Here is a 26,902-nt window from a genome sequence, read left to right as displayed (position 1 = left end):
CAGTTGGGGTAAAGGTTGCCTTTACCCCAACAACAGTTGGGGTAAAGGCAACCATCATCAGCCACTGCAAGATTAAGGCCTCTCCAGCCTTTCCAGTTCCTTCTGTTTTGCAATGGCCATCCATTTACTGCCCATGGACCCTTGAATTTCGTCTGTCCATCGCCGTTGTTGTCTTCCAGGTTTTGTTTTAGCTCCTCTTGGGTACCATTCTGTTATTTTCTTAGTCCATCTGTCATCATGTGTTCGAGCTATGTGTCCTGCCCAAGTCCATTTTAGTTCTTTAGTTTTGATAAGAATGTCCTTTACTCGAGTTTGCTGCCTAATCTATGTGTTTCTCTTCTTATCCAACAGTCTGATTCCTAATATAGTTTGTTCCATTCTTTCCTCTGCAGTTTCAGCTTTTCTTCCATATTTTTGTTGAGCGCCCAAGTTTCACTTCCATAAATCATGGTGGTGAGTATACATTGGTTCATTATTTTACGTTTCAGACAAATTGGGATATTGCTCCTCAGTATGTGACTGTATTTCCTAAATGCTATCCATCTGAAATTTATTCTTCCCTTGACTTCCAGCCATTTATCATTATTACACCTAATGATTTGTCCAAGATAAGTGTATAAATCCATCCAGGGCCAGCACTAGTGTTTGTGGCACATGAGGCAAAAACCTTGAAACGGTGCCTAATTCATGTTGTATCCTAACACATATATATACCGTATTTCCCCATGTATAAGATGCACCTTAATTTTGGGGCCCAAAATTTGAAAAAAAATGTATTACATAAAGTTATTGAACTCAAGTTTTATTCATCATAAAATTCATACAACTCATCACTGTCAAAACTCCCATCCATTAGCTTGTCCTCATCTGGGTCTGATGACGAATCACTGTCTTCATATATTGCCTCGTCCTCAGTTCCATCTATGGCATTTGAAATTCCACACTTCTTAAATGACTTGACAATGAACTCAATCTTGATATTATCCCAGGATCTTTTCACCCAGGTACAAACTTCTCCTATAGTTGGTTTCTTCACTCTTCCTGCTGGTGTCAAATTGTCCCAAGAAGACTTCATCCATTGGTTCCATTCGTCTCTCATGGCAGCTTTGAAGGGTTTGTTAATCTTGACATCAAGTGGTTGGAGCTAGGATGTCAAGCCACTTGGTATGATGGCAAGTTTTGTTTTTTGCTCTGCAGCAATCTTCTTTGTATTTTTTGTTATGTGTGCCCTGAACTGATCAAGCACCAATAGGGTAGGTTTGCGTAAGAGCCTACCTGTTCTCCTGCTCCAAACTTTCTCAAACCAGATCTTCATCCCATTCTGATCCATCCAACCCTTGTCATGAATGTGGACAATCACTCCTCAAGGAATGTCTTCTTTTGGCATTGTTTTGCATTTGAAAATCAGCATAGAAGGCAGCTTGGTTCCATCCAAACAACAAGCTAGAACAACTGTATAATGGCTCTTTTCATGTCCACTTGTCTTCACAGTTAGTTTTCACCCCTTCTTATCAACAGTTCTGTTACTTGGGACATCAAATTGAAGGGGGGACTTCGTCCATATTTGCTATCTGTCCCAACTCAAACTGATGTGTCTTCCGACATTGAATGACAAAACAATGAAATTCAAGGACCTTCTGCTCATAGCTTTCAGGCATCTTTTGGGCAAGTCTGGTGCGTGCATGCATGCTTAGTCCATTCCGTTTCATGAACCTGAAGCACCAATTGTGTCCTCCTTTGAAATCAGTAACTTCTTTTTCATCAGCAATTCTTTTTGTCTCATGCTGAACCATCTTTGTGGACACAGGAATTCCAATTGCCCTTTGCTCCTTAATCCATATCTTCAATTCTCTCTCTAAATCAGGCCATTTTGCTGACTTGCCTCTCGTGGCTTTCTTCTGCCGTGGCGTTTTCAGTAGGGTTTCTTCTTCCCGTTGCCAGTCTCGGATTGTTTTCTCAGTTGGAGGATGACCGAACTTACATTCAGCAGCATGATTTCCATTCACTTTTGCAAACTGGATCACTTTTAACTTGAATTCAGCACTGTACGAAAATCTTTCCTGAGTCATTTCTGGGCAGAACGTGGCAAAACGTAACCTAATATACCGGTAACAAGTGCAAAACAATGAGTGCAAAGATAACAAGCAGGAAATGCAAGTAAAAAAAATCTACAACCACTGTATAAGATGCACCCAGTTTTTAGACCCCAAATTTTTCGAAAAAATATGCGTCTTATACATGGGGAAATACGGTATATGCAGTGTAGTGCTTTGCCTATTTTAGACAGTGCTTATGGCAAGTTCCTCACTTGTGCACCCTAGTGTTGGCCCTGAATCCATCTTTTCAATTTCTGCTCCTTCAATGATTATATTCCTTTCTATGGCATACTTGTTGATCATTACTTTTTTTTTAGCCATATTCATCTTTAGTACGAAATCCTTACTAACTCTGCATAACTGATTAAGATTTTCCTCTGATTCTTCAGGATCTATGGCTTATGACCATAATGTCATCTGAAAATTGGAAATGGTTTGGGTATTCTCCATTCATATTGAATCCTTTCTGCGACCAGTTCAATCTTCTGAAAGCTTCTTCAAGGGCAGCAATAAACAACTTCGGAGTTATTGTGTCTCCTTGTCGAACACTTTTCTCAATTTTAAATTTGCTACTGTCTTTGTCTAATCTGATAAAGGAGGTAGCATTCTCATATATTTTCTTCAAAATCATAACATATGCGTTATCTATGCCTTGTCTTTCCAGTGCTCAAAACATTGCCTTATGCTGTATGGAGTCAAATGCCTTTTCATAATTCACAAATGTCAGGCATAATGGTGTTTATAAACCACTCTTTAGGAAGAGTAGTTTTCCACTAAAGGAAAACCACTCTCTCCTAAATCTCTAATAGGGTGCTTACAGTAAAAGGTTGATCAGAGCCCATTGTCCAAATGTGGAATACCCCTTGATCTGCCCACCGGCAATGGATACTTAGAAAGTAGTTGACAGTGTTGAATCCAGAGTGTTTGCCCTGGGGGGGTAGAATGTAAATTTCATAGGTTATGTGTAGTACATTTGTATATTTTTTATTATTATTTAATAATAACAACACATATATGCAGAGGTGATCTGTGAATATTTTAACAATGGGCTCGCAGATTTTCTGACTTTCTACTGAGTAAATTTGATCAGTCATGGAAGTGACATCATCCGTGGCTTCCACTAGAGGCGCTTCCAACGCTCGCACTACTAGTACTGTGATTATAGTACGTGGCGTGACGCATTTTTCGCGATCGTTATGATATCTTGAGTCAGGGGCGAATTTAGGGGGGACACATGTGGCTTATTACCCCCTTAACCATGCATATAAATGAATGTGTAAAATGTTCCTAGGTCTATCTAAAAAAAAAAAAAAAAAAAAAACTTAAAAACCTGGTCGTCATGCCTCGCCTTACGATGATAACTGGATACAACGGTGTCTGGAGTTCTAACTTTTTAGAATTTTTGAATAGTATGACATCACAATCATGCTTCCTGAAGTTACTACTGCAGTAAGTATGATTTCAACAATACAAATATTTGTCCACAATTTCTTTTTTCGTCTCGCATTTTTTTTCGTTACATTCCATTGTTAGGTGCCCCTAACAGCTGTGTATGTCACTTCAACTAAAAGATCAGTACGTCAATCAGTGCTATTTTACAGAGATATTTAGATACGTTGCAGTAGCAAGTATATATCTCTTACTTTAATTATCATAAATCCATTGTATCTTGTCTTCCAGAAATTATGAAAATGTGCAAATGATCAATAAAATATTTACAATAAAAAAGCTTTTTTATTTCGTAATCGATATATGCAAATCAAAATGCCTAAAAGAAATGGGAAGGACGTTTTGCATAAACCATCTACTGCGCGTGCTCAGCATACGTGCAACTTTTTTATTCGACTTTTTTTTAACAACTAGGGAAATATAATGGATGTATTTTTTTCGTGATAAAATTTTAATATTGCGAATAAAAAATAACACAAAATATTTCCTATATCACAAATAACAGAAACTATCACAAAGCATTCCACAATATTAAAACAAATATTACAAAAAAAAACAAACTTTCTAGAAAAAGCACACAAAAAATCACAGATTACATGAAAAAAAATTATTTCACAAATATTCAAGAAAAATTTATTCTAAAAATTGCCATATATACAGTTTACTTCTTTATTAATATTTGTTGTTGATCTGCTTTGCTCAATAGCTGAGCGATGATTACAAAGGAATGATTTGACGCAACGATCTGGATCAAATTCAAGCAGTGGTTTTCCATTTAGATGTATGCTTATCATGATCTGCAATGTGTTTAATTGTCAACATTATTCGTTCATTCATTCACTCAATAGTATTCATTATGCTTCAGCACTGCTAATTGCAATGGTTTCAAAGATATTTTCTGGCTTTCTTAATTGAAAAGGTAATTTCACTCAATTTTAAAGATAAACTGTCTTCGACAAAATCTCTAAAATCATTAATTTTTTTTCATATTTTATCAGAAAACTTAAATTTCTTATTCGGTTTTCACTGTCTTGCCACCGAGACGAATGTTCTTTAAAATTCATGATTTCGAGTAGCATATGTTTAAAATTTTTTTCAATGGTATCGTTATTTTCTTTATTTAATTTAAAATCACCCTGTTCCGTTAATAAGTTATCCTTTAAGGATAAAACAATGCATTTAATAACTTGTCACAATGTAATTTTTTTACTTTCAATTTTGATTCCTTCAAATTCTTTCCACTTCAATATGCTCTCAATTTTAGCCTCATAATTTCCTTCAGAATTTTTCAAATTAGCAATATCATTGATAGTTCGAATAATTAATTTATTTGCTTTTTACTTGTGATTCTGTAAAGCGTCTGAAAGGTAAGAGAGCTCTTGCAGGATGTTGACCATTAGTGCTAAATGGTTAAGAAATTCCAAATTTAAAAGGCCATTTAATAATCCGGAATATTTAACTTCTGATTCAAAATGTTTGCACAGTGCAGGATAATTTCCTTAACCTGCAATTACCATCTGCAAGCTACAAGCTGCTAATCATGGTCCGAACACACAACCGATCTTTATAGTTTCCACATCAAGTTCTTTAGCATTCATCCTTAATTCGCGCTACTTTTTTGGAGATTGGTGATACAGTTTTTTTTTTTTAATTATTGCCTGTATGCCATTATATTTTAGAACATTTTCTACACAGTGAAAGGCTCGACAAAGTTTAATAATCTGCCAACATTTCATCTTCGTAAAGTTTATATATCTTAGTTGCCTCAATCCCCCCCCCCTATGTTGCTACTCTCACTAGTTCTTTGAATACTGTGCAAAATGTCTAAATCACATGGATGTTCTACTACTGCGATCATGTAAACACAGACAGGAGAAATTTACTGGAAGGAGTGGATCACTCACTTCTCTGAAAAACATATGTTCCTTTGTCGGAGTAAAGGGGAACCATAACACAAGTTGACCAGGAACTATAATCCATGTCGAGAGTCTTCTTGATCCTCTGACTGGCTATAGAAAGCGTATTGACTAGCACAACTTCTCGGTATGTGACTGCATAGGTTTTACGGACACCACTAACATTGTGAAACGGTAATCCCTTTCACCCTTAATTCGCACTTTCTAATTACCTAAATTGCTTAAAGGCCAGAGGTATGTCTCGGTTTGTGACTGCATAGGTTTTTACGGACACCACTAACATTGTGAAACGGTAATCCCTTTCACCCTTAATTCGCACTTTCTAATTACCTAAATTGCTTAAAGGCCAGAGGTGGGAAAAATGCATACACAGTTGTCTCTCCTAATCTGTTTGTTAAATGGAAATTTTCTTTGTTCAACAGAAACTATTTTAAATGTTTCTTTAATTACTAAGGGGACTCAAAAAAATTCGCTATAAAGAAGTTCGTTAAACAGAAGTCCAACTGTAATTAAATCAAAAATGAAGCCATTTTAAAATACATAACTGATCAATTGCGCCATGAAAATGCTGGGAATGGGGTCCCGCTCGTCCTACCGTAGTTTCGGTTCTGGATACTCAATAATTGCTTTCAGGATTTCATTTGTAAAATAAATCTCAACAATGGGTTCGCACATTTAAAAAAAAAATAACAGTGGGCTCTCACGAGCCCACTATAGCTCACTACTGCATATATGTGTTACAAACAAATCTGTATATTTATGAATGTTATAATAAGAGAAAACAAAATAGGAAACAAAAGGAAATATTTATCATCTAAATACTAATAGTCAGTTCAAAAAAACCACATTACTGACAATAATCACAGTTTAATAATATGAAAATCGCCAATTAAAATTCACAGAAAAATCATACAAATTATAATCAAACATGCAAGTATTATAATAATCTTATTTTTTTTGCTTTTTCTTTGCGTATGTATCAATTACTTCATTTATTAATTTTTCCGATAACTCATTCAGGTCTTCTAAGTGTACCTTCATGCAATCTTGTAATATTACAGTAGAGATATATATATATAATTAAAAGATAAAAAATGTATTGTTTATAGGCTGCGACCAAACCATCTTGTTTGCGGTATACAAAGGAAGAATTAGCCACAAGTAGACTCTTGCCGTGAAAAAAACAAAAATGGAATCTGAAAACTATAAAGCAAAACTGCCGACGATTTGAAATAGTGGCTACAGTACACTCCTCTCTCTGCCCAGACATCATTTAGCTCCTCCCCTGAAAGCCACGGGACACTTTCTGACAGCAATATCATCTGTCACTGAGTGACCAATTCAGGCGAACCTATTAACGGCCTGCGATACAGTCGGTTTTGTTTGCGATATACAAATAAAGAATTAGTTGCAAATAGACCATTTGTGTGAAACATTATCAAGAGATGGCGTGTGTGTGTGAAAATAAAGGGAACCATAAAATGAAACTGTCGATACTTGAAATAGTGGCTTTTAGTTACACTTTGTGCAGCTAGAAATATTACCTATTTAATTATTTTGAAAGTTTCATGTCTTTTGAATTTTGGTGATTTATTTTTGCTGTGTACCACCTAACAAGTACCACACTAAGTTTCTGTGATTTTTTTCTGTTGTGTTTATTTGACATAAATTTATTGAATTCGTGTTTTATAATCACAACATCGTATAAACTGATAATATGGTCCCTAAAGAGCACAGTAAGAAAGAAAATTTCAATTAAGCAAAAAATGTGGCGAAAATTTCAACGTCCGAGTTCTTCGAATGAATATTAAAATAAAAATTACTGTTTTTTGTGGGGATAATGCAGGGATAAAATTATTCCATGGGGATAATGCGGGGGTGAAACTCAACCCCCAGTTGAGTTTCACCCCTGGATTCAATTCAACACCAGCTTGACTTTTGGGTATGTGGGACAGTTAGTGGATAGGTACTGGTACCGCTAAATTGAAGATGGTAATCGCTTTAACTTTTAATTTTTGCTCAGCAACAGCACTATTACCTAAATTGCTTGAGGCCAGAGGTGTGATTTATACCTAGTTAAGTGTCCCATAAGCCATTCGTCATATGGTAAATTTTTTAGTTATACGGAAACTATGTTAAATATAATTACCAAGGAGAATTTTAAAAAATTCACTATAAAGAAGTTCGTTAAACAGAGGTCCGACCGTACTTATTATTTATTACGATTTTTCCAACTGTCTAAAAAAAAAGGCGTGTAGCCATGAATTTGCCACGGGCACCGAAAACCTAGCTATGCCTCTGGACATTAGACTTGAATTTCTGTAGATTTTAATTTTCAAGAAATGTGTATGAAGGGAGGTTGTTCCGGAAAATGGAAGTTGTAGGAATAAATGAGAAAGAAGAAAACTTAGTTTTGTGAGTTTGAAATTGGACAGTAAAAGGATGCAGACTGGTTACAGCACATTTTCAGACTGATTTGGAAGAGAGAGCAGGAATTATAGAAGCCAATTCAGAAGAACAATGACCATGGAAGTATCTATAGAAAAGGCATGCAATAGAAACAGAACATCTATGAGACAGAGAGATAATTCTGTTAGAGATGGGTCATTAATTAACCCAACTGCCCTCTTTTCAATGGAATCTAGAAGCCTATGAGAGCTTTAGGGGAATATTATTCCCCTAGATGTGGGAACAATATTCCATGTTAGGGTGGATTTGCGATTTGTACAGAGTGAGCAGCAGTTTGGAAGATAAATAATGCCAAGAGTGAAAGAGAAAACCCATTATTTTAGATGCACAGAAAGCAACATTTGTGATGGGCTTATGCTAAGAGAGATTAGAAGTCAGGGTAATCCCAAATAGAGATACTGGGTGGTTCAACCAACGTCCAAGTTTCCCTATTCAGGAGACCCTAGTGTCAAAACGGTTATTAGGTATGTTCGGGGTCTGATGGCACCTGGGATTTCTCCCATCTCTGCGTATGTTCTCTGTATCGGACAAGCCAGAGATTTAAAAGTGTGTGGGGTATGTACTATGTAGTTTGTTGTGCCCATTGTTTGTCCGGCCTGTTAGCTGCCGGGCCCCTAGTGAGACCTGAGGTTACCAATACCCGCCACGGTGAGGGAGGCCGGCCGGGTGTTTTCAATATTTGTACTCTGGCGGGTCTTGCCACATATTTTCCTGGGATTTCAGTGGCTAGGACCAAAAAATCGAGGTTGAAATTAGTGATACTTAACAAGTTAGTATTAATAATATGCGATGTGGGGCTGTGCGGTGGGTGTGAGCTTTAAAAACCAAATAGGTTCGGGCAAGAATTTTGATGTTCTCTTTTGATTTTGACATGTAGGGCTAAACGCTGTGCAAGACAAAAATTTGGGGGGAGGATGAAGACTGGGGGGGAAAAATTGGAAATAAGGGGCGGACAGAGTAGATGGCCCCTGCAGGTAGTGAGGTATGCCCGTGCCCCACCAGAGTGAGAAAATTGGGGAAGTGAGGAGAGACAAGCCTCTCCTTCCCCCCTCCCTAGGAGTTTCGAAAGAAAGATCCACTTAAGAGAGTGCAGATTTGAGCCGCCAATAGGCTGTCCTGCCGGGAGAGGACCACAGTATGTCGTCTCCATCAGTCTGCCGGCCCTAAAAAGCTGGCTGTTGATTCTCGTCTAGGTGGGACACTAATAGGGGGTTAAGTCTGGGATGTCATCCTTCCAGACTGCATGTGGTCTGGGTCCTATTTTCTGGTCATTATCTTGGAGTCATAATCAAGTCTACTGACTTTCATTATGGAGTTTTATCCTTCCGTGTGTTTGCTAGTCCTTACACTACCTTTTGTCATTATGTAGTGGGTCTATGCTGCAAGGTCTTGGGGCAGTGTCCCTTTGTTCTGATGTCACAACTATTTAAAGGCATTTTTTGCTTCCATTGCCGTTAATCATGACTCTTGTGGTTATACAATATATTGTCACTTGTCTTTTTTCAGTGCATTTTGTAGTCAGTCCAAGGTCTATATAGTCGGCTCCTCTGTGTCGTCTCGCTGCTATTTGCAGGTTTGTTTTGTCTCATTCCGTTAAGGTCTTCTGTATATGAAAGTCTTGAATTTGAAACTGTCTGCAATTCTGCCCAGACACGATAGGAGGGAGTATATGATGAGAGCCTTGTCGATCAATTCGGCCGTGGAAAGATTGTGCAAGGCTCAAGGGGTAGAATTTTTTTCAGCCTGGACAGTACTTGTTAACAGGAGAGATTGCTTCTACAGGGATGGGATACACTTAAATAGAAAGGGTGCAAGAATATTTGCTGATGCTATCGAGGCAGTGTTAGGTGGGTCGGAAAACTGCTAGCTTGGGGGGAGACAAAGACCAATAGATTGACAGTAGCCACTGGCAGAGGTGAAAGAGATTCTTGCACTGCTTCTATTAGAATGAGCAGAAGCCTGAAAAACAAGATGCATGGTATTTCAGAGACTGCTGGGAGCCATTGCGGTACAAGTAAACACATGGGTTGTGTTAGGGTATCTAAGAATAGAAACAGGTGCAGGTATACTTGCGTGTACACCAATGCTAGGAGTTTAGTAAATAAATTTGATGAATTTGAGGTATTGCTCAAAACATCAAAGGCAGATATTGTTGGAATATCAGAGACGTGGTGTCACACAGATATAAGGGATGCAGAACTGCAATTTGGGGAGTACAACGTCTACAGAAAGGTTAGACAGGATACGAAGGGGGGAGGGGTTATGCTATTAGTTAAGAAACACATAAAATCCAAGGAAGTGAAGCCAGTCGACATTGCTGGACAGTGCAGTGTTGAGTCAGTTTGGTGTGACATAAGCATTGGGAGATCAAAATTGAGAGTAGGAGTGTGCTATAGGCCTAATGACTCTGATGAGGGAAATACTGTACAGGGAAATAGAGTGGGCCAGTAAATCAGAGAGTCTTATAATGGGAGATTTTAATTTGCCAGATATTGACTGGAATTTGGGGGCTGGTTACTCAAGCACTAGCAGGGCTTTTGTGGATTTATTGGATGATTGTTTTCTACATCAGCATGTTCGGGAGGCAACTAGAGGGAGTAATACTCTTGATTTGATTATCAGCAGTGATTCTTCGTGCATTAAGAATCTGCAGATAAATGAACCACTAGGTGGCAGTGATCACAGTGTGCTTAAGTGAGATTTACTCAAAGAGGTAACAACCATTAGGGGTAAAGGGAAGGGTTATTGCTTCCGTAAAGGTGACTACGATAGACTGAGACAGTATTTAAATTCTATACAGTGGGACCAACTGATGATGTTACCAACAGCAAATTCAAAATGGGAAGCATTCAAAGAACTTATCTTGGAAGCTACTAGGCTTTACATACCAACTAAGAAATATTGTTCAAGGTTTAGGCCAAAATGGACGTCAGATGAACTAATGAGGCATATGGCAGAGAAGAAAAATGCATGGGATACTTACAAATTAACACATGACACAGAAGCCTATAATAGATACAAGTTGATATGCAACCAAGTTACAAAGGAGGTTAGGCAGGCGAAGGCAGATTACGAGAAATCCTTGGCAAGGGATGCAAAGAAAAACAGCAAAGAGTTCTTTACTTATGTAAACTCTAGAAGGAAGGGGATGAATCAGATTGGTCCACTTGATATTGATGGGTCAACTGTTGATGATCCTGCTCAGGTAGCTAACAAACTAAATGAATATTTTGCATCGACATTCACACATGAGGAGTTATTCAGCAAGGGGAATGTCAGAGGTGTATTCAGCTCTAGCAGTAAGCTACAGAATCTTGAAATAACTGGGAGTAAAGTGGAGGAGAAACTGTTGAAGATAAACACAAGAAAGACACCCGGGGTGGATGGGATCTATCCAGTTATATTAAAGGAGGCAGCAAAGGAAGTAAGCAAAGCCTTAGCCATAATTATGAGAGCTTCCTTGGACTCAGGGGAGGTACCCATAGACTGGAAATGTGCAAATGTGACCCCAATTCACAAAGGAGGATGAAAGGCTGACACAAGTAATTATAGACCTGTGAGCTTAACTTCTGTTCCAGGAAAATTAATGGAGGCACTGGTTAAAGAAGCACTGCAGTATCATTTAGACAAGACTTCAGTTATAGCTCAGACACAGCATGGTTTTGTTAAGGGGAAGTTTGCCTGACCAACTTGATTGGATACTATGATGCAGTCACAAAAGAACTGGATGCAGGGAATAACTGTGATATTATATACTTGGATCTTAGAAAGGCTTTTGATACTGTTGCACATGGAAGACTGCTACACAAATTGGAGCAGTGTGACATTGGAGGCAAATTGCTGCTATGGATAAAGGGGTGGTTGAGGGGGAGAAGACAGAGAGTGGTAATCAATGGACACTGCTCATTGTGGACTAATGCTATTAGTGGAGTCCCTCAGGGCTCAGTGTTGGGTCCATTATTGTTTTCTGTATTTATAAATGATATTGATGATGGTATATCAAGCTTAATGTCCAAGTTTGCAGACGAATCAAAGGTTGGCAGGGTTGTCAAGGACACTACTGACAGTATGCTGCTGCAACAGGATCTGGAAAGGTTGAGCTGATGGGCTGAGAGATGGCAAATGAAGTTTAACATTGACAAATGTAAAGTACTACACATGGGAAACAGCAACCCCAGAGCAACGTATCAACTCTGTGGTACTACACTGACAGTGGTAGAGAATGAAAGGGACTTGGGGGTGGTTGTGCAGGCAGATATGAAGTTCTCTGAGCAGTGCAGATGGGCTGCAAGAGTAGCTCATGGTGTATTGTCAATGATATACAGGAATTTTTCCAGCAGGTATAAGGAGGTGATTATTCCATTGTATAAGGCAATGGTCAGGCCACACCTAGAGTACTGTATACAGGTCTGGAGGCCTCATTTCAAGAAGGATGTAGAGCTGCTGGAATGAGTACAGAGAAGGGCAACAAGATTAGTGAATGGAACAAAGGGGTGCTCTTACGAAGAAAGGCTTAAGTTTTGCAAATTACAGTGTCTGGAGACTAGGCACCAGCGAGGTGATCTGATAGAGGTGTATAAAGCCTTGAATGGTTTAAGCATGCTCAATGCTGATGGGATTTTTCATCTATCTCAGAAAAATCACCTGAGAGGGCATAAATTCAAATTGAGGAAAGACAGATGTAGGATAGACGTGCGGAAATTTGCCTTTAGCCAGCGGGTGGTTGGTTGGTGGAACAGACTTCCATCCCTTGTGGTGGAAGTTGATAGCCTAAATAAGTTTAAGGCTCAGCTGGACAGGTATTTTGAACGAACAGAGGGGTGAAGTGGAAGTGGGTTTTTTTTTTTTTTTGGCTGATGCTGCATAAGCTTGCTTTCTTGCATCAAATGCTAATGCTAATGCTAATATGGCGGTTAGTGTTTGGCACCTGGTAAATAATCCCTGGGCAAAAGCAGTTAAGGCTAAATATTCCTCTTTTGTGTCTAGTAGATGTGACTCAAGATCCCTCGGTAGATAGTGAACTCTAGTTATTAGTCTGCATCTAAGATCTTCGTATTGGGCACACTCAAACATAATGTGCACCCAGCTTTCTTGTTCTTGCAAGTACAACGCGGGTCCTCCACTATTCCCAATGCTGTAAGCTTTGCATTGAAAGCCCCATGACCCATATGGAGGTAGGTCATGTAAAGTCCGGGTTGCAGCCAGGTTGGGAGAATGGGGTATACTCTGTCTATGTCCAGGATGAACTTTTTGGTGATATTCCCTTTTGTTGTGTTTGTCCAGCGGTATTGCCAGGTTTGTTTTAAGTATTTCTGCAGCCTGTTCTTTTCAGCCTTGTGGGTTACACTGTTATCCTGTGTAGTCTAGGTGGGCAAGGCATTCCTTTGGTTATATAATAGGCTATTCCAGTGCATAATGATGTCCAGGTCAAGGGGAAGGGCTCCGGCCAAGATCTGTAGGGCAATAGTGCTAGTAGTGCTGCAGGCTCTGGTAATGGTTAACAGGATAGTTCTATGGATTGAGTCAATTATGCATCTATTTACGGTGGTTGATGCCTTGTGATACCAAACCGTAGAGGCATATGTTATAGCTGGTGGGAATGCCGTTTTATAATATAAGGAGAGTACACGATGTTTAAGTCCCCAGTCACGATGGACCACAAGGGCTAACAGTGCAGAGTACTTCCTTATCTTTGTTCTTAGATATGTGAGATGCTGCTTGAAGGAAAGATTACAATCTAATATCACTCCCCCCCCAGGTACTTAAGCTGGCTTTGGAGCTTAATTGTAGTGTTGTTCACCTTTATTTGAGGTGGTCTTCGCAGGTCAAGGGAGCCCTTTCAGTAAGATTGAGGATGTCTTAGTTGGTGAGATTTTTAGGCAGTTTAAGGTGGTCCAGTCCTGTAGTATCTTGATGGCATGGTTTGCTTTTACCTCCAACTGTGCTCTACTGTTGGCAGCAATTTTCAAGATCAAGTCGTCAGCAAAAGCTTGTGTTTGGACATCACCAAGGTCCACAGCCAGGAACTCATCCAAGATGATGTTCCACAGGAGTGGCTCCAGGACGGAACCCTGCGGGCAACCACTGCAGACACGGTGGTTTACCCTACCATAGGGTGCCACAACACTAATACGCCTGTCGGTAAGGTAAGACTTGATAGTGAGATACAAGTTGCAGGGAAGATTAGCCCACCTTAGTCTTGCCAGGACACTCGGCCACCAAATGGTGTCGAAAGCCCTAGCAAAAGCTATGGAGATGATTAGGCAGTATTTACTGTTGGAACTGGCCACACCGTGCAGCAGATGTCTAAGTGCCTCTACTGTCAAAGACTCGGGCTTAAAGCTGAACTGGGTAGACATGTGCAGTTCAGCACTCTTGTAATGTGTGTCAATTCGGCATATAGCATTCTCTCATATATTTTCTGATCACCGGTAGCAAAGCTATCAGTCTATAGATGGTTGGCTGTTGTGGAGGCTTTGTGGGTGTTTTTGGGATCGGCTTCAGTCCTGCAGTCTTCCAGTTTCTTGGGAAGATGCCCTTGGTCCAGACAGTTAAACAGATTTAAGAGGAGTTCGGGGATCAGGTCCTTTACTTTTTTGATAATTTCCGGCTTGAGATAATCAAGGCCAAGGCACTTATTATTTCTTACATGATTTTCCACAGATTTGATGTCATCTAGCGTGAACAGTGGTTCACGGGAGTCAGTGTTGTACATGTCATTTTCTTGGCATATTCTATGCTGTTCATGTGAAGTAGGCATGGCAGTCTCCGGAAAAATAGTGCCCAGAATATTTGTGATTGAATGTTGCCATGTGGTGGTTTGGCTCCCCTGTGGTGTCAATGTGGTAGAAATAACTCCCCCCCCCGGGAATTTGTTTGTGATTATCCTATAGACTACCCCCCCCCCCATGGCTCATTATTTCCTGTTGTGCCTGCCAAGTTTTCCCAGGCTCTTTGTATGCTCTTGTTTATTGCATCCGTATATCTGTTTCTTGCTTCTCTATAGCGCTCCTTCAGTATCTGGACCTCAGCAGCAGGCCATGTGCGTTTTACCCGTTGAAAGAGTTTTCTTCTTCTCATGGTCTCCCTTCTTGTGAGTCCACCATGGGGCTGCTCCCAGTTTGGGATTTCTCCTCTTCATTGATGCTTCACTCGCTGCAAGTATTATTTCCGTTACCCTCTTTTGATTCTCGTCTGGGTCCCCATTCTGGTTTGTTGTTTCCAGGTGTTGGGCTGCACCGGGAATTAAAACCTCTCTGAACCTTTCCCAGTTTGCCCGGCGAATGGCAAAGCGATTTAGTGTTTGTTTAGGTATCAGTAGCCTGTTTAATAATCTTCTGATTTGGCAGGTAATCACCCTGTGGTTGGAAGTCGTCCACGAGTCTGTGACAATCCAATCCTCAACATACCCTGCAAGGTTTCCCATGGACAATGTGACATCAATAGTCGCCTCCCACAGAGTATTACAAAATGTAGTCATCTGGTGTGTTCTGTTCAGGATTGTGAACCGGAAGTTCGAGAGAAAGTCCTCTAAAATCTGTCCATTTCTGGTACCTCTCCTGTCTGGGGTCAGACTATGCTAGGCTGGGGAACGGCAGTTTACATCTGTCCCAATTATGATCCTTTGATCAGGTAGCATGTCGGTCAAGGCCTGCAAATACCTGGTGATAGGTGCAATGTCCTTGCCCGGCCTGCTGTAAAGGGCCACAACATAGATTTGGCCCAATGGCGCTAAGATGTGGGCACATGCCGCCCAGGTTGCACAAAGCTGTGTTACTTTAGTCACAGTATAATTGGGATTGCGGACCACAACCGCAGCCCAAGGGGTGTCACTCTCATCATGGACTATTTTGTATGCTGCCGGATACCCGCACACCCGTTTTGAATGGGTATATGGTTCCTGTAGTAGTAGTAGTAGGACGTCAGCTGCTTCCTCGTCCGCTATGACCCTAAGTTGCTGGGCCATTGCTCTAGCCCTCTATGCGTTATGCTGTATTATTGCAATTTTGGATCTGTTGTACTCTTTAGGGCGTCTCTCCATAGTTGGTTTGTGACTGATATAACCCTTTTACTTTTAAGATAAACTGAACAGTTCAGGTCTCTGATAGAATGCGAATGGTCCATTTTCCCTGCCTTACAATTTGTACAGATTGGATCTTGCTCCTTGTTTGGACATATTTTATATTCATGTCCCCTGCCAGAGCAGTGACTGCAGGTTGATTCTGTTTGTGTACACGTATGGGTTGTGTGGCCATATTTACAACACCGGAAGCATTTTAGGATTGCCACATGCTCCTGGAATCGGTGGGATCCCCATTCAATGTAGATTCTCTCTTGATTCTTTAGTTGCTGCCAGACAGTCGGGGCCAGCTCTAGAACCCAGTTTCTGTTTGGTCCTGCCCTAGATCTGATGGAGTACCTGGGCTGCACCAGAGTTTGCTGTTCCTGTAGTTGCTGGGGGGTTGGTCTCAGATTTCTGTTTAAACAGTTAGAGATAGCGCTGTGAAAATCGGTGGGTATGTCATTTAGGGTATGGGAAAGAAATTTGTAGAATAAAAAAATGAGTTCAAATTTCCGCCACCAGGGGAGAAATCGCCATTGTAAACATGAGATAGAATACTTAACTTAGGATTAGATTTTAATATCAGAACTTAGAAATCTGCAGATTTCTAAGTTCTGATATTAACTATGTCGCACTCAGGCCTCTGAAACAGAGGCCTGAGTGCGACATAGTTTTGCATATCATCTCATTGGGGATGTTGGCTACGTGCTGTTTAATGCTTGCTTTCAAATCTGTATGGTGCTACAGTAAACTCTGTCTTTCAGATATCCCCATAGCCAGAAATCACAAGGATTGAGATCTGATGATTGGGCTAGCCAGAACTGCAGAAAGTTTCTAGGAATGATGCAATCGTTTCTGAATGTTGACTGGAGCAGTTCCTTCACTTGTCGACCAACACGGAGAGGGACATCATCTTGCATGAACACTATGGTCTCCAAGCATTGCCTTTCTTGCAGAGCAGGAATAATGTGATCTCTTAGATGAGCACAGTACACCTTACGGGGCCATGAGGTGTAGACTCTTCAAAGAAAAATGGTCCAATTATAAACTCTGCTGTGAATCCACACTGTACTGTAATATATTACTCCAGGGGCTCACATCTGGTGAGTATGGGCTGGATATCATCGTTCTTCTCTTCTTGGTGATTCCCTTCTACTTTTGACTCTCTCTCTCTCTCTCTCTCTAAGGGTAATTTGAGAATTTTTTTTTTGGGCAGCATAAGCCTCAGGCTTCCTTGCACCATATAGCTAATAATAATAGTAATAGTATGGACTTTGTAGTGGTCTTTCAGGCACAGCATATGGATGAGAAGTTCCCCATATTCAGTAGTTTTGTTCATTTACAGCTCCATGAAGAATGAAATGTGCCTCATCAGACCACAAGATCATTCGAGCCCATGTATCGTCAAGTTCCATATGAGCCAGAAATCGTAGAGCAAAGTCTATTCTTTGTTGCTGATCACAAGACTTGAGTTCTTGCACTATGTGACTCTTGTATGGAAACTGGCATAAAATTATTCGAAGCACTTTAGGTACAGTAGACCAAGGAAGGCACTTCCATAGCCAGGTGGGCAGTGCATAGCACACGCTTCTTGATTAGACCCGGGTTTGAGCCCGTGACCACGAAATACGGAGGATGCAGAAAGGTCAGGGAATGACCACCGAATATTCCCGGAGAAATATATGGCCTTAGTTGAATAATGCTCCTAAAAACCAAATAACAACAACAGCCCAAGGAAGGTTCAATTCTCTTGATGCACCTCTGGCACTACTGACTGGTAGTTTTTCACATTCTGACCCAGAGGCCATTGCAACCACCACTTCATCCACTACCTCCGTTCTGATATGTGGTCATCCCCTGCATGGAATTACACCTAACTCCCCAGTCACTTCAAATTTCTTTATTAGTTTTCAAAGCCACACTGTCATCAAAGGTCCTTTATGCAGATCTTTCAGTTTCCGATATTCACATAGTGCTGCATTAGCATTACTATTATTCTGGTAGAACAGTTTTACTAAAAGAGCATGTTTCTTTTTTGTAAAAGCCATAATGGTTATTGACATTGGTGTTGGCCTTTTTGCTTTTATCTAACAGGATGACATTTACTTCAAGACACGCTGTGTAAGCAGCGTGTCTTGAAGTAAATGACAACTTTTACGTATGTGCAGTGCCATATTTCCCTTGGTGGCAGAAATTTGAACTAATTTTTTTTCAAACGAAGCTAGAAAGATGAGCAGAGAAGACACTCCATGGCAGACACTACAATGATCTCCATCAAGATCACATAAATAAAATTGCTTCCAGCGCATGGCTCATGAGCGGGACACTCTTCCCCGAAACTGAAGGATTCATGCTCACCATTCAAGACACGGTAATCAACACCAGGAAGTATAGAAAATACATTGCCAAGTAGCCCGGAGTGTTTGATGACACATGTCGACGATGCTACCTGGCCTCAGAAACAATCCAACACATCACCGTGGGATGCAAGGTGATCACCCAGACTGAGTACACTCATAGACATGACCAGGTAGCCAGGATAATACATCAGAAGCTAGCAAGGAAATACCAGTTGATCAAAGAAAGTGTACCGTACTACAAGTATGAACCCCAGGCAGTATTAGAGACCCCAACCCAAAAGTTGTACTGGGACTGCGCCAAAATAACGGGTAGGACAATCCCGCACAACAGACCGGACATAACCCTTGTGGACAAGAAGGAAAAGGTTACCTATCTGATTGACATAGCGGTACCCAACACTGGCAACCTGCAGAAAACCAATGGGGAAAAAATCAGGAAGTAAAAGAACCTAAGACAGGAGATCAAAGAGATGTGGCATATGCAACAAGTAACGACCATCCCGATCATCGTGTCATCCACAGGTATGGTGTCAAAGACCCTACATAACAGCCTAGTAGCAATAGGTCTCCCAGTGAACACCTACAAGGAACTCCAGAAAGTCACAATCTGAACAATTGTAGGATAATCAGAGAGTTCCTCAACCAACACACCAGACATAACAACCACCCTGTGTACTTGGTAGCAATACCCGTCATGAGGTGGAACCCCCAATCAGGGAGAAATAATATAAGAGCAATAATAATAATAATAATAATAATAATAAAAGGTGGTGTAAGAGTTTATGCCAGTATTATTGAGGATACATTAAAGGTTCAGGGAGACTGCTAGTTTGGGGGGAAAAGGGTAATATAGATACGTGTTTATCTGATAAATATTGGTCAAATTAACGCTTGCACATACCTCAACAGTTCTTGTTTGTTACTGCAACAGAACATATTAGCAAGATGTTCTGAGTGCAGAAACGTTTTAAATGAGCGGGCAGCTAATACCAGGGAAGCGATCTTAAATAACTTTAAGGGGTGTGTGTCAGGGTAATTAACTATACAAAAACACTAAGGCTTAATTGTTTGTACAGTAATATCAGAAGTGTCATCAATAAAATGAGTGAATTCAAACTGCTCATTAGGACAAGTAATGCTCACATAATAGGGCTTACGGAAATGTGGTGCCACACAGAGGTAGGGGATGATGAATTTCAGTACGGTATGTATAATGTATTTAGGAAGGATATGGAAGATAGAAGGAGTAGTGTTGTTGTGTTTCTTATCAAAAGCAGCCTGAGTGCGACAAAAGCCTTCCCTGATTCAGACGTTTCGCATGCTAATTTAGAATCTGTATGGTGTGAGACAGTTAGAAGCAAAGGTATAACGAGAGTGGGAGTAATCTACAGGCCGGGTAATTGTGAAGATTACGATGAGAGATTCTACATGCAAATGGAATGGGTAAGTAAGCGTGATTTTAATTTTCCTCTAATTGATTGGAGCAAATGGGGGGAAACTCCACATGGGGAACAAAATTTTTAAATCAACTAGATGATTGCTATTTGTATCAACATATCAGGGAAAGTACTAGGAAAAAGAATACTCTACACCTCATTACTCATGAACCAGATGACATAACAGGGCTGACAGTATAGGAACCAGTAGCAGGAAGTGATCATGGAGTTTTACGGTAGATGATGAAGGGAGAGGTAGCAGTAGTTAAAGGCAAAGGAATGGGTTATAACTTCAGGAAAGGAAATTACAACGGCTTAAGGTGCTACATGGCTTCTATTAACTGGGCAGATATCTCACAGAGAGCAAATACAATTGAACTATGGTATACCTTAAAAACATTAATCACAGAAGCCTTGAATGCATATATACCATTAAAAAAATACTCCACAAGGAGGATTCCAAATTGGATGAATAATGAAGTTGCCAGATTACTCGAGCAGCAAAAACAGCATGGAAAAGATACAGAGCAGTAAAAAGTATAGAAGCATATAACAGCTACAAACTTATCTGTAATAGTGCCACAGAAAAGGTTAGACTGGCAAAGGCAGATTATGAGAAATCGCTGGCAAAGGGAGCAAAGGGGTGGGGGATAAGGAATTCTTCATATATAAAAATGCAAAGAGAAGAACAAACCAGATTGGACCCTTATGTAATGGAAGTGAAATAGTATTAGGTACCCCCAGCTGAAGTTGCAGATGTACTCAACAGTTACTTTGCATCGAAATTTACAGAAGAAAAACCCTTTATGTCAGTGAGAAATTATGGGAGTGAAATTGAAAAAATTGTAATTAATGATGTTGAAATTTAACATGTTTATTTAATAAAAAAAACTTTCAAGCCTACAGGCCAGTAAGGCTCCTGGAGTTGATGGCATATACTCTATAATCTTAAGGCAGGCAGCAAGTGAATGCATTGAACCATTGAGGCTAATTATGCGAGCATCACTGGACTATGGAATGATTCCTTTGGATTGGAAAAGTGCCAATGTGTCTCCAATACATAAGAGTGGTTCTAAGAGTGAAGTGGGAAATTACCAGCTGGTTAGTCTAACTTCAGTAGTAGGGAAAATCGTGGAGACAATGATCAAAGTTGGAATTCAGGATCATTTAGACAGAAATGGAATTCTGAAGGATACTCAGCATGGTTTTGTAAAGGGAAAATCATATTTAACTAATCTTGTTAGTTATTTTGACAGGGTCACTAAAGAGCTGGACTGTGGGAATAATTTCGACATTGTGTATTTGGATTTCAGCAAAGCATTTTACTCAGTTCCACATAAGCGGTTAGGTTATAAGCTGGAGCAGGTTGGAATCACAGGGAAAATCCTTAAGTGGATTGCTGGATGGCTTCAGGGCAAGAGGCAGAGGGTTGTGATAAATGGTTATTCCTCAGATTGGGTTGATGTAACAAGTGGGGTTCCCCAAAGATCAATATTAGGACCACTGTTGTTTTTGATTTTCATAAATGACAGTGAAGAAGAGATAGAGGGCGTGATGTCTAAATTTGCAGATGTTGTAAAGATTGGTAGAGTAGTTAATGATTGCCACCAAGCAGAGCTTCTTCAGAATGACCTAGATAGACTTCATGGATGGTCAGAAAAATGGCAGCTATGCTTTAATCCAACAAAGTGTAAGGTATTGCACTTGGGGAACAGTACCCAAAAATAACTTATACACTTGGCGGAGTTGAACTAAAGCCGTTAGTGGAGGAAAGGGACTTGGGTGTTATGATACAGTCAGACTTTAAGTTCTCTGAGCATTATAGACAGGTTGTAAGGAAGCCCCATGGGGTCCTATCGATGATGCATCGAACAATTGCTAGTAGAGATAAAGACATCATAATCCCATTGTATAAGGCTATTGTTAGACTACACTTGGAATACTGTGTTCAGGTATGGAGAGCACACCTAAAGAAAGACATTGTGCTTCTTGAAAGGATCCAGAAACGGGTAACCCGCCTGGTGAGATCGACAAAAGGGCATCCATATGAGGAAAGACTTCGAATATGTGAGTTGCAGAGCTTAGAAACTAGGCACCTTAAAGGAGACTTGACTGAGGTGTTTAAGGCTCTGAGAGGCATAAGCAAAATGAATGAGGACAAAATTTTCACAGTTATAAATGATTCTAGAACAAGGGGCCATAATTTCGAGTTATGAGGGGGAGATGTTTAGACTGGATTGCAGGAAATTTTATTTTAGCCAGTGAGTTATAAATTACTGGAATAAGTTGCCTACATGGGTGGTAGAGGCTGACAGTTTGGGGAAATTCAAAGATCAGCTTTATAACCTACGGGAGGAGGGAAACACTTAGTTTGTCCATTTCTTTTTCTCTTATTTATTAATTATTATTTTTTTTTCTTCTTCTTGTTATTATTTTCTTCTTATCATTTTATTTTATTTATTTTATTATTATTGTTATTTATTTATTATTTTATTATTTATTATTGTTATTTTTTTTGGCTGGTGCAGCATAAGCCAAAGGCTTCCTTGCACTATGTGGCCATTGCTAATAGCAATTAATACTAATACTAATATGCCCACTGATAATAACCACTCCCTTCTAAATGTGAGAACTAACACCTTCCATATCCTACCATTGATCTTTCTATCTGTTTCCTTCTCTTCCCTTTCCACTTAATTGAGAAATGGAGGAGAATGCATATAGAAGTGATCTTCCCTGTGATAACCACCCTAATTAATGGGAAATCATGTCTTCTTTTTAGGTTACCACAGTAGAAGATTGGCAAGGTTGATTTTAATGCCTTTCAACATCTGGTAGAGTCAGAGGCAAATAATGCAAAACCAAATACACTCCAAATGGTAGGATTCATATATTACTCAGACTAAAACAGGAAATGGGAAATATGTTGTTCAAGGAGGATAGGTGCAATAGGACCAGGGTATGTCTGCCATGTGCAAAAGTATATGATGTTGTAGAGAAGATATCTCTTTTAAGATGATATCTTTTCTACAACAATATCACGAAAGGTGATACACGATAGGAGGGAGATATGTTGAGAGCATTGTTAGTCAATTTGTCCCTGGAGAGATTGTGCAAGGCTCATGGGGTAGAATTTTTCTCAGAATTGTCTGTTTGTTAACAGTTGAGACTGTTTTTACAGGAATGGGATAATGCTGAATAGAAGGGGTGCAAGAATATTTGCTGACAGTATTGAGGCAGTGATATGTGAGTTGGAAAACTGCTAGCTTGGAGAGGGGATGGGGGATACACAGACTAATAGCTTAAAGAGCTGCAGCCAGAAGTGAAAGTGATTCTTGCAGTGTTGCTATTGGTACATGCAGCAGCCTGGAAAGCAAGGTGTCTAGGACTTCAGGCCCTGATGTGGGTCATTATGGAATAAATATATGCACATGTTCTTACTCTTAGGGTATCCAAGAGCCAGAACGTGTGTGCACACCAATGCTAGGAGCATTGTAAATGAACTTGATGAATTTGAAGTGCTGATTAAGTCATCAAATGCAGACATTGTAGGAATAGTGGAAATATGGTATCACTCAAACATAAATAATGCTGAATTTGAATATTGGGAGTATAACATGTACAGGAAGGACAGACAGGACAGTAGATGTGATTGGTTATGCACTTAGTTAAGAAACATATTAAATCTAAGGCAGCACATCCAGTTGACATGGGTGATTAGTGCAGTATTGAGTTAGTTTGGTGTGATATTAGCACTGGGATAACAAAACTGTGAGTTTGTTAGAAGCCTAATGACTGTGAAGACTATACTCTTTATTATAGGCCTAATGACTGTGATGAGTATACCAAACAGCTTTTCAGAGAAATAGAATGGGACAGCGAATCAGAATGTCTCATAATGGGGTTTTTAACGTTATAGATGTTTACTGGAATTTGTGGGTTGGTCACTCGCACACTAGCAAGACTTTTGTGGATTTCTTGAGCGACTGTTTTCTACAGCACCATGATAAAAAGCCAACAAGAGAAAGTATTACTCTTGATCTGGTTATCAGCAGTGATTCTTCATGCATTAAAAATTTGCAGGTAAAAGACCCGCTGGGTAGCAGAGATCACAATATACTAATCTGGAATTTGATTAAAGACATAACTACTGTCAAGAGTAAAGAGAGAGAATGGCTTTTGCTTTTGTAAGGGTGATTACAGGGGGCTCAAACAGTTTTTAAATACTGTTCAGTGGGACCAACTGATGATATTACCAACAGCAACTTCTGAATGGGAAGTATTCGAGAAAGAAATCAAAGCATGGATTTATTAAGTAGTGGTCTTGTCTAACCAATCTGATAGATAACTGTAATGCAGGGACCAAGGAACTGGATGCAAAAAATAATTTTGACACCATATACTTGGATTTCAGGAAGGCTTTTGATACTGTTGCACATACAACACATCTATATGAACTGGAGCAATGTGGCATCAAGGGCAAGTTACTCCTATGGATAAAGGATGGTTCAGCCGAAGAAGACAGAGGACACCACTCTTTGTGGGATAATGCTATTAGTGAAGTTCCCCAGGGTTCAGTGATGGGCTCATTGTTGTTTTCAATATTTATCAAGGATATTGATGAAGGTATAACAGGTGAAATGTTTAAGTGTGCAGATGATACAAAGAATGGCAGGGTGGCTAACAACAGTCAACACCGTGAGCTACTGCAACAAGATCTAGAAAAATTCAGTTGATGGTCTGAGAAATGGCAGTTGAAGTTTAATATTCACAAATATAAGGTACTGCATATGGATAGAAGTAACCCCAGAGATTTATCAACCATGCGGTACTACACTTAGGGTAGTGGAGAATGAAAAAGACCTGGGGGTAATTAGCATTAGCATTAGTAGAGGCATATGATGCAAGAAAGCAAGCTTATGCAGCATCAGCCAAAAAAACCACTTCCATTTCACCCCTCCGTTCGTTCGAAATACCTGTCCAGCTGAGCCTTAAATTTATTTAGGCTGTCAACTTCCACAACAAGGGATGGAAGTCTGTTCCACCAACCAATTATCCCGCTGGCTAAAGGCAAACTTCCGCACATCTATCCTACATCTGTCTTTCCTCAATTTGAATTTATTGTGCAGTTAGACATGAAATTCTCTGAGCAGTGCAAACATGTGCCTGGACAGCTCAAGGTGTTTTTTTTTTAAATATACACCAACTTTGCTAACAAGCATAAGAGGTGATTGTCCCTTTACATAAGGCCATAGTTAGGCTGCATCTTGAGTACTGTATACAGGTCAGGAAGTCTCATTTTAGGAAGCGTGTAGATCTATTGGAACAGGTGCAGAGAAGAGCAGTCAGACCAGTGAAAGGAAAAAAAGGGTGCTCTTAAAGGCTTCATTTCAGCAAATTGCAGTGTCTCAAGACTGGGCACCTGTCTTTCACCCATCCATTTGCTCCAAAAGTTTGTTCAGTTCTTCCTTGAACTTATTTATGCTATCAACTTCACATGGAAGTTTGTTCCAGTAATCAACTATCCACCGACTAAAGGCAGATTTCTGCACATCTATTCTGCAGTTGTCTTTCCTCAATTTGAATTTATGTCAACCCAAGTGAGCAATCTGAGCATGAGGAAGAATCCCATCAGCATTGAGCTTGTTCAAACCATTCAAGGCCTTATACACATCAATCAGATCACCTTATAATCATTTCAACAACAGTTTAATCTATTACTCATCCTTCGTTTCCCTTGCATTTTACAATAACCTTTTTTAATTAATTAAACTCTGTTAGTATATATATAATTTACTTCAGAGATAATCTATCATTTTACTTCTAGTGCTACCCCTTTTTTTTTAATTAATCACTATACTGTTTCACTAACAGTCCTTGTTAACTTACAGTACTTACTATATTCTTACCTACTTCTATCTTTTTTATTTCCTTTCCAGGGAGGTTTCAACCTTCCATTTTTGGCTCTCTGAGGATCTCCTTCATCTGCTTCACCTGAATCTGCTACAGATAATTTTCAGGAACTCTTGGCTGCATGGGACTGGCGTCCTTTCTCCACCTTATTCGGGCTACCATCCATTCGCTGCTTCCTTCCTTCTCATCGAGCTACTAATTCCACATTTTCGCTCCTTCTCTCGAGCTACTAATTTTGTGGATTTCGCTCCTTCTCTCTCCACCTTATTAAAACTTATTCACAAAAAGAAAACTCACAGGGCATCTCACACTAACTCCTTCTCTACTCCACTTTTTACAGCTCATCCACAAGGAGATAGCTCATAGGGTACCACCCTCGCTTCTCCGCTCCACCTATTAAGAACTTCTTATTAAATTACGAAATATTTCACAGCACTCATTGCATTCGGGTCACTACCCTTGCCTTTCTTCCGATGTGGATTAGACTATAGCATACAGCCACTGCTCTTGCCTTCCAATGACGGACAGGCTTATTCTCCTTACACTCCATAATTTCTAACACAACAAAAAACTCAACTGTCAACTGTTACCAACTCATATTTTCTACCACGACCAAACACTCAACTGTCCATGTTACTAACTCATTTTTACTTACACCGACGAAAAAACTCAACTGTCCATCCTAACTCATTTCCATAAACACCCACATAAACTCAACTCGGGGTTCTGTGTTTCTCCTACTCAGTCACTTTTTTAACCCATTTCGACAAACACCGACAAAACTCAACTGTGTTCTTGACTATCCCATTTTCAGAAACACTGACAAGAATCTCAACTTTGTCATATCTCTCCCCCCTTTCACTCACCTTTTTCATCTGAATTACGTACCGCCCCTATGTGTCAGACTCACCCTTGTTCTGAGTCTTAACCAATCTTTCTCATTTTATCAACTTTCACTCTGTTCTTATTTGCCCGTTTTATTTTCTCAAGCTGACTCCTTATTGCTCGATCTAACTTCTTATTTTAAGAAATTTGTAAAATTTCTCACGCTGTCTTTACCTTTGAAGTTAGCCGCTTATAGTTATACTTTAGCAGACTAATTTCACACAATCTACAAAACTTGCCATCGCCGACAGCCAGACGCCAGTCTTAACTCTAATTCCAGCATTTGTCCCGTATTTACTTCCTGTCTCTTCTCCAG

General features: G+C 39.8%; 1 protein-coding gene across 1 annotated transcript in view; it reads left to right on the top strand.

Moving 5' to 3' along the window:
- Nucleotides 1-26,902, top strand: part of unc80 (unc80, NALCN channel complex subunit) — a 1,843,891-nt gene that overhangs the window by 1,644,687 nt on the left and 172,302 nt on the right. The window lies entirely within an intron of this gene.

Source organism: Mastigoproctus giganteus, chromosome 7 (genome assembly GCF_048544385.1).
Source record: "Mastigoproctus giganteus isolate SK-2022 chromosome 7, ASM4854438v1, whole genome shotgun sequence".
NCBI lineage: Eukaryota > Metazoa > Arthropoda > Arachnida > Uropygi > Thelyphonidae > Mastigoproctus > Mastigoproctus giganteus.
This window is presented reverse-complemented; position numbering and strand designations above follow the sequence as displayed.